Genomic DNA, 8,912 nt, shown 5'->3' on the forward strand with positions numbered 1-8,912 from the left:
CCCCTTAAACGTACCTCACTGAAAGGGGCTAATCCCGAGGACTCCACCGCGGATCCGGGCGAAGTTTCCAGTCATCAGCTGTTCAGACGACCTCATACACCCGAACCGCAACCGCCATGTTCTTAAAATTACCCTCAACCGATCTGCATATTTTGCATGCACCCGAACCGCATCCGCTATATTCGGAGCCCCCTCCGACCCGCCATCCGCGCATTCATGTTATATTATGAAACCAAGCGTGAATGAAGAAAATAAGCGCCCGGACGGTACCTTAGAAACCATTTGTTTATTTTTGTACCAAGAACTCTTCGAGTCAGAATGCGGTGAACGATTTTATCGTATTCTGTCTTATCATGTAAACGATCGTTCTTCCGGAGACCCTTCGCGTCCCTGGTTAGATTATCGCAGTCACGAGATCGTCCTGGGAGCCTGCACCACTCAAAGATGCGCTCACGAGGAAAGAAAGTGTAATCATATGGTGTAATATACGAGGTGTGACAGAGAAGTAATGAGACTGACAGCACCGTGCACGAACTGACAATGCTGCTACTATCCCTTTCACATGGCAGTTTGGTTAATCCCAAACGTCCAAATAGAAAAAAAGAAAAAGAAAAGGGGTTTCCAGAGCGGCGGACGACATCTTTACATAGAAACGAGGCAAGATATGTCCGATGAGATTTTTAAGAGCCAGGTCACCAAAGTGTGACGGGCAGCAACAATAAACGCTGAGACTAGAAGCTCCGCCTTTAGCGCAAGCTCGCTGGCTTGCGCTAAAGCGCGAAACACATGTACGACGACACCGTCCGATCCGACGTGCGGACTGCCGGAATGACCTTGGGGGGAGAGGGTTTTCGTAGCATCGGAGAGCGTTGAAAACCCTCGCCTCCGACCGTCGTATTGCGCGGTCGGACGTCGGATCGGACGGTTTCGTCGTACATGTGTTTCGCGCTTAAAGGCGCAAGCCAGCGAGCCTGGAATAGACTGCTAAGACCGACAATCTTGATGGTGTGGAATGCGCGCTGAAAAAGAACTGTGGAAGCTCGCCGTCACACGCGCTCAGCAGTCGCGCACACAGCTATGGCCGCCAGTGAATACTCCCTATACGGTGATGGCATCTCACCATTTAGTTCCAAACGCTTCTTTTACTCTGTTGGTCTAGAGCGTGTATATATATATATATATATATATATATATTTAACGTGAAAAAAGGCGTCTCTTAGGTTCACGCTCTTAGCTTTGACCTACGGCGGCGTTCGAATTTTTGCTGTTCCTTTGCATTTCTCCCTTCACACGTGCCTTTTTAGTGCGAGCGCGCGTTCGGCGACATTACGTTTCATCACTCGGCGATACCTTTCCTTGGCAATGCACTGGAGAGGAGGAGAGCCCGCGCACAGCGCACCGCGTTTTCCAGCGCTCAAAATGGGAGAAAGAACGCGTGCCTCCACTGCATTGCCAAGAAAAGGTCTCCAGGGCCGGAGTCATCGGAACGATCCACTAAAATTTCCATCCGTGCTGGTCAGGACAGGACGAAGGACCAAATCAAAAAGAAGAAAAAGAAGCTTTTTTTTTTTTCTTCTGGCCCAGCCTCAAATTAAAATCACACACGCAAAAAAAGAAGAAAAAAAAAAAAAAAAAAAGCGGCGAACCAGGACAGTTAATCAAATCTTGCTGCCAAAAAAAAAATCGTGGACAACATTTTTAAAGGCAAAGTGTTTGCGTCGCTCATGTGTGATAAGGCTTTCCTTTTTTTTGTTACCTGATATGCGCCCGAAGTCACATTCCCACTAAAACGTCATTAAAAAAATAAAATAAAAAGCGAAAGAATGAACGAGGCCACGCGCGCACGTACACGCACGTGTAAACCCACACACACAGACGCGCGCGCACGGAAGCAGGCACCCACGAACAGCCCGTCCCGAACCCCGAACGCCCGTTCCGCGCTTCCAAGGTCGGACGAAAAGATCAACCAAGACCCTTCCACAGGGAAACGAACACCTCGCACCTCGCTTCCCCGGGTAAAGAAAAAGCCAGCAGACGTCTTCAAAGCAAAACTGGCAAAACGGACACGCAAACACTCTCCTGCGCCCAACTAACAAAACAAAAAAAAAAGAAAAGAGAGAAAAAAAAAAGGAGGAAATTCCCTTCCGGTGTCAGCGAGAAATTAGACCCCCAACGAAGCGCCCCACAACGCCACAATCGAGTCTCCCCACCATCCCCACGAACCCCCTTATCAGCGGAACCAATCAGAACGTGGGAGACACTGAACCAGGGAGCTGCATGCGCTTTGAATTTCCCTTGCCCTTTAACCTCCCTTGCCCAGGCGCCCAGGTGTCCACGTGCTGGCGCTTTTCTTTTTCTTTTTCGTCTGTTTTTCGTTAGTTCCGGCCGCCTCCTTGCGGTTGTTTAATCGTCATTGCCGTCATTGCCGTCATTTGTCTTTCATCGTCAGGTTTGTTGAGTTGCGGAACTTCGTGTGAGTACCCAATTTTCGTTACGGCTGTTGTGCGTGTGATATGGTTTAGATGTCCCGAAACCAGTATTGTGTTGATGTTTGTGGCTGTCAAGTGATGCATATTTAAAAGATATGGCTGGGCACTTTAATGGCGTTATCGTCTCTGTGGTTAATGGGGGTGCTGATGACAGCTAGGCCTAATGGCAGTTTGTTCTTGTCACAGTGCCGGTTCGTCAGCCTTTGTTCTTTCATGCACCCGGTAACGTCAGAGCGCAAGTGTTTTTTGTTGCCTCACGCACGATTCTAGGAGATGTCGGGGAGTTTTTAGCGTGGTTTTGGTGCCGTGCTGAACTTGGCTGAACCGAACTGGCGCTCTTTGTGCGCGCGCTCGTGTTCGGGAGCGGTTGCTTCTGTCGTTTGAAAGTCCTTCGTAGCGTAGACTCCGTGTTCCTTTCGTTTCACTGACGTTTTGGTTGAAGCGTAGATGTGTGTTATTACACGTGATACTTAATTTTGTGCGATTTAAAGCGATTTACCCGCCTTTTGAACGAGACTGAGCACGGAACGGGGGACTAGGGCCATCTAGTGAATAAATAGCGAACTACAGCCAACCCCCGGTCACAGTCCGAGTTTCGCGGCGCTGACATTAGCGTCGCCACCATCAGCGGCGCTGCGTATAGCGTCGCCGCCGGCAGCAGCGCTTGGGTGGTGGGGGGCTCTCATTAATACAAAAATACAAATATAGAACTTTGTTCGCTAACAGTAATTTTAACAAAACGTCTTCACCGAACCATAAAAATAGAATTCAATTTATTTTATATATTTCTTTCTGTTTGTTGTGCTTTCTGTCTGAAACCAAAACTCTAAACCGACCCGCTGGCCTCGCCGGCGTCCTGGGCCATTTGCCTGGGCCCGGGAAGGCGCCGTTGCTCACGCTGCTCCCCTCGCTCTACCCTCGCCCAAATTTGAAACTTCGTAACGGCGGACGGCGGTATCGCGTGGTTTTGTTTACCCAAGGGTGCCCGTGCGAGCGTGGTTTCGCTCTCCGGCGTTCCGCGCGCCTGTCGAACTCGATGGATATTTTGGTGCAAACTTTCAGAGACTGTTGAGAGGTGCATTTTACGTGGCCATATCCCAATGGTGCACGAACAGCGCAAATGCCAAGACCCACAAGTATTTGTTTGTTCATTTTTTTTTCAAGAAAAGGCAGGTGAGCATCATCTCCCGTACTCAGTTTTATTTGCTCAGCGAACTTACCATTAAACTTTTGCTGCCCATAGCTGTTAGTTTGCAAGCTCGTTCTCGCAGTAAAAACATATGCTTTCCCCCCAACAAGTACGGTTTGAATGAAGTTAATGGTATCCACTTAGCCCCACCTCGATTTGTGCACAACTGCTTATTTAAAGTGTAACAATTGGGTTTAATCTTGAAAATGGTCTTTGACGGTCCTCGAACAGACGGAGGATAATAAAAAGAAAGAATGAGGCTTCTTATATATTAATTTGAAGTTTCATTTATTTCTGCATGGTTCCGGGTGCGACAACGGCATTATGTCATTAGTTTGTTCTCTGTAGATATACATTTGTTTTGTTTTAAATCAGTTTAAAATTTTAAACATCATGACCACATTGTCATTACAGATGCTGGTACATATGGAACGAGCATTTGAACGTTGTCTCAAGGAGGAAGAAAGCTTCGGACACTTCGTGGTTCTCAACCAGTTATACAGCCTGTTGAGTGCCAACATTTTTCGAAGCTTTATTTCACATTTTCATCTTGCTTGCGTGAGAAGCTTTGAATATGTAAAAATGAAGCTAATGATTGCTGGGGGCCACCTAAGTGGCTTATATTTCTTAAATCAGTGAACAACTTTACTTTCAGTGAACAGCTGATCCAACTTGGCATGTTGAATGCGTAATTATGTGGGTCAATGTGTACACTTGTAAAGATATATGTTAGTGACCATTCCCAAGAAGTGATAGTGATAAAATTAGTGATAAAGCCCATTCCCAAGAAGGTGTGCGGCGCGACATGTAATAATGAAGTGATGAGATCGCGCACAGATGACAGAGAGAGGTGCTGGCGATGTGAAACTGGAGCTTGTGGGCGAGGTTGACGAAATGATTTTGTCAATGTTTTATTTTCGCGCGTATGCAAGTCCAGTGCTGTACTTAATTCCGTTTTAGCATCTGTGCAATAAATGTGCCTCGAAATATTTCGGTCGCAGCTCTGGATTCCTTACTGGACGGAAAGACGCCTCGAAACAGAGGAACAACGAACACACATGACTACGCACCTTATACAGCTGAAAGCGAAATCGCACATCGTATATTACGTTAGGGACTTTTAGCGAACTGTTACCGTGTTCCGCGTACTGCACTATCGGAGCCTTTGAAACATGCTTTATAGGCGCGCACCCGGAGTGATACCGTGACAGCGGGGCGCGCACTTAAAAGCATGCTTCAAAGGCTCCGATAGTGCGGTACGCGGAACACGGTTTGCTAAAAGTCCCTATTATTACACTACCGGGACCGGGCGTGATGCTCAGGAGCCTGAATCCAGGCTCCAGCACGACCCCGAAGCGATCCATACGAGAACCACCCTACAAAAATAAAAAGGCGCCATGTTGGATTCTTTACGGCTTGGCTTAGAAACGGCTTCAAAGTAGGCTACTACGTCCCAAACGTGTATATGGAAGTTGTTTTGAAAAGTAACCCAGATATTTTATTAATAGCATGGTTAGCTCTTAATATAATTTTACAATTTACCGAATATAAAATAATAAGTTAACTCGTTCAAGTAATGAGAGCCCCCCACCACGGACGAGAAATTCGGCGCTACTCTACAAAACTCGACTCCATTGGCCCTATGGAAAATGTCCGGGGGTTGCTACAGCGCTGCAACGACGCTGGCGCCATCTCGCGTAAGGTACTCGCAACTGTCTTGAATAGGCGTGGTCGCGTCGTCTTCAGGAGCATCTCCAAGATTTTGTTTCGATCAAGTTCCGAACGTTTCGTTGATGTTTCAGTTGCTGTACCGACGCTTTCATGTTCTCAAACAAAGTGCAAATATCTCTCCACATGTTTATTGCACGAAGGTCTTCGAACGATGCTTATCTGCTCGAGTTCTAACGATTAAATGTAATGAAACGGCACTTGAACGTTTGGTGTCTGCCTTTTTTTTGGGGGCAGGAGCTTTCCATAAACTCCGGGATCCTCACTTCGCTAAATTATTGCGTGTTTTGCTCTTGATGTTTCTAAATCTTTTCTCAAGTATTAGTAGTATTCGGCATTCCTGCTCACGGTGTGTGGACGAACGTGATCGTCCGCCATTTGTGATAGCAGACGCTCTTTCGCCGGAAACACTTTGAGACATCCGGATTTTGAACCTGTTCGAATACACATTGGGTTTGATTTTTATCGTGCTTCATGTGTCATTCCGATTTGTTTTGCTCGCAGTTTTATGTGGATTTCCTCTAATTTGCGGTACACCTTTTGAGTTTGTTGGCGAGTCGCGAGATGGCGATGAGGTCCCTCGTACGTCTTTGACGTCGTGTCTAGAGGGCTTATTTTAATTAATTTCGCTTTAATTGGGGCATTTCAAGGCCATGTACCGTCGGAGAGTTGTATTTGGATCGACGTCACATGGGAAAAGCGTACCGGTGTCCACTTTGGCGCTGGGAAGCCATGCGCGTTTGTTTACCTCTCGGCGGGGTGGTATGTGCTCTTGGGGTTCAAGTCCCGAAGGGCTTGAACTTAAAAGACAATTGGGTGTTATCGCTTCTCGGCCTTTTGGCTAAGATCAAAGTGTAGTATACGGGAGTGCAGGTGCAGGAGTCGCAGGGATCCCGGAAGCAGCCGACATAAGCGACGCGTGCCGCATTGATGGTGCGTTCAAGCTGCTCTCGTCGCCAGACAGCGAGGTACGTGACCTGGCACTGCAGGCGGTGACCAGGGTGACGGAGAAGCGGCTCAGGAGACCAGTTGCAGCAGAAGACGTGGCGGCCTACCTATCCGGAGACACCGAAGGCGACTTCAGAGCAACGTCAACGCAGCTCCAGTCGGTGTGGACAGAGGCCCGCAAAGCCTCCCGACGCGCCGGCGTGACCTGGGAGCTGGTGCCTGAAGGAGCCAGGATCGCCTGTGGGGGAACTACCATCTCCCCCAAGCATCGCCACAAGGTGATCCGGACACTCCGAGGCATCTCGACAGCAGCAAACGACAGAGCGCTGCACCAACAACCCAGCCAGGGAAAGGCGATGGAGTGTGTCGCCGCTGATCGCGCCAGCTCTCACTTCATGCGGTCAGGGCGATACACCCGTTTCACCGACTGGCGGTTCATCCACCGGGCACGTCTCAACCTGCTGCCACTCAACGGAGCGCGTCCATGGGCCTCGGCCGTCGACCAACGTTGCAGGGCGTGTGGCTACCAGCAAGAAACCTTGCCACACGTCGTCTGCCACTGCATGGTCCAGAGCCAGGCCCTGACGCGGCGTCACAACAACATCGTGAACCGCATCAAGGCAGCAGCAACACCCAAGTTCACGGTGACGCACGAAAACCAGCCGGTCGGGGAGTCAAGCCTGCGTCCAGACCTGGTGCTGGCGAGGGGTGAGGAGGCCATCATCATTGACGTCACCTGCCCCTTTGACAACAGACGTGCAGCGCTGCTGGAGGCGCGGCAACAGAAAATTGAGAAGTATGAGGCCATCAAGCAGTACCTGTACCGCCGCTACCAGCGCGTGACTGTTGCTGCCGTGATCGTGGGTGCGTTAGGGTCCTGGGACCCAGACAATGATGCCACCCTCAGGAGACTATGCAGCAGGTCATATTTACGACTAATGAAGAAACTCATTGTGAGTGAGACGATAGCAAGCTCCAGGGACATATATGCTAGCCACATTGCTGGGAAGCGCCTTTAGAATATGTATATTTTCGTCTTTTTAGCATTGTATTAGCATTTTTTTTCTCTTATAACCAGTGTATAATTTCCCTAGCTAGCCAATGTATAAAATTCCCACTAACATTACGACTTGTACAGCTTCCCATACTCCCTGTATATGTAAATAACATGCAATAAAATCTCTGTTCTTATCAGCTTAATATCTGATACGGGTCCTATTTGGACCCAAGATATTAATCTTATTTTTGGAATGCGGCGTAGTGCTTGAGGTTTACCTCACCTATGCCACGGGTTGGCCCGGTATTGCACTGCCTCCGGGATCGGCCCACCCCCCTAACGGGGGGAAATCTCTGAATCCAAAGAAAGAATCACGAACCGCACTACCCTCCTACAATTGAGCTGTAACCTCGCGTGGTGACCAATTCCAGTGGAACTGAGGCCAGCGCGTCGCGGCTGATGTGTTGCGATAAAGTTATGAATGATCGATATCTTGGAAGTCTCATATTTCTTTGCTATTTGCTCATTCTGAACAGGATCCCTGGTGAACGGTGATAAAAAAGTTTCCAAGACTGCATTCTGACGGAAGAGAAATCCTTGAAGCTCTTCTGGGGGTTCATCTTTGTGACCTGTGGCAAGCCATACCTCCGTGTGATCAGCAGAGTTGTGTGGATGTGCTGTGCCATGAACACTGTGTCAAAGCCCTTGTTGCAGTGTTGAAGACGGAGTGCTCCTATCAAGTGACTGTGAGGTGTCAGCATTGGCAACAGCGGCAGTAGCAGTTTGCCTTTCAATGCCTTCTTAGGGTGTTGAAAGCTGCATGATCCCATGAAGTGTCAGCATTGACAACTATAACAGTAGCAGTGTGCCTTCAAACTCCTTGTCACAACTTTGAAAGTGGTGCTCCTGTGAGGTCAGTGTTGGTAACAAGAGCGGCAGCAGTGTGCCTTTCAATGCATGTTGCAAGCTAGCTCGCCTGTGGCTAGCTAAACCACCTGACTTGCCAAAACTGATGGACGGCGATGCCTCTTCTCTCAAAGTTGTATTCAGCATCTATGTCAGCCACCAACACATGCTAGCTGTTTAGAGGGAGTCGCAGACAATCCTCCTTTAGAAGAATGACCAAACATCAAGATCTGCAAACTGTGGCTTTCAGCGGCACGATTGCAAAGCTGTACATAGAGTAATTCACATTTTGGCTTCAGTAGGGGATGTGTAATCACTATACTATCACAGTGTCAGAAGGGCTTCCTGCCTTATAGTGGTGCATCCAAGCACAATTTCATGTTGCAGGAGAGGTAGTGTGGACCGGTGGGATACGAGCATGCTTTGCAAAAGCACCCGCGTTAGCATCGACCAAGCTCAAACGCCTTGTTTTTTTTAATGATAATAAAATGACTACAGCATTGACGAGTGGTGAATACCATCTGGCTTTGACAAGGTCGAGGTCACTCAAAATATTTGTGAAATATTCAATTTGGAATGTTCTTTTCTTGGTAAGTATGCATTCTCTGCAACAAAATTTCTCCTGGCAACCTTTTTACCTTTTTTTATCTCTGCA

General features: G+C 48.3%; 1 non-coding gene across 1 annotated transcript; it reads left to right on the forward strand.

Moving 5' to 3' along the window:
- The first annotated feature begins 7,500 nt into the window (after window positions 1–7,500).
- On the forward strand, window positions 7,501–7,688 carry LOC115312435. Its single transcript, XR_005715352.1, has one exon. It is a non-coding gene; the product is annotated as a U2 spliceosomal RNA (small nuclear RNA).
- The last annotated feature ends 1,224 nt before the right edge of the window (window positions 7,689–8,912 follow it).

The sequence above is a fragment of the Ixodes scapularis genome, unplaced genomic scaffold, assembly GCF_016920785.2.
Source record: "Ixodes scapularis isolate PalLabHiFi unplaced genomic scaffold, ASM1692078v2 PGA_scaffold10__122_contigs__length_95168666, whole genome shotgun sequence".
Taxonomy (NCBI): domain Eukaryota; kingdom Metazoa; phylum Arthropoda; class Arachnida; order Ixodida; family Ixodidae; genus Ixodes; species Ixodes scapularis.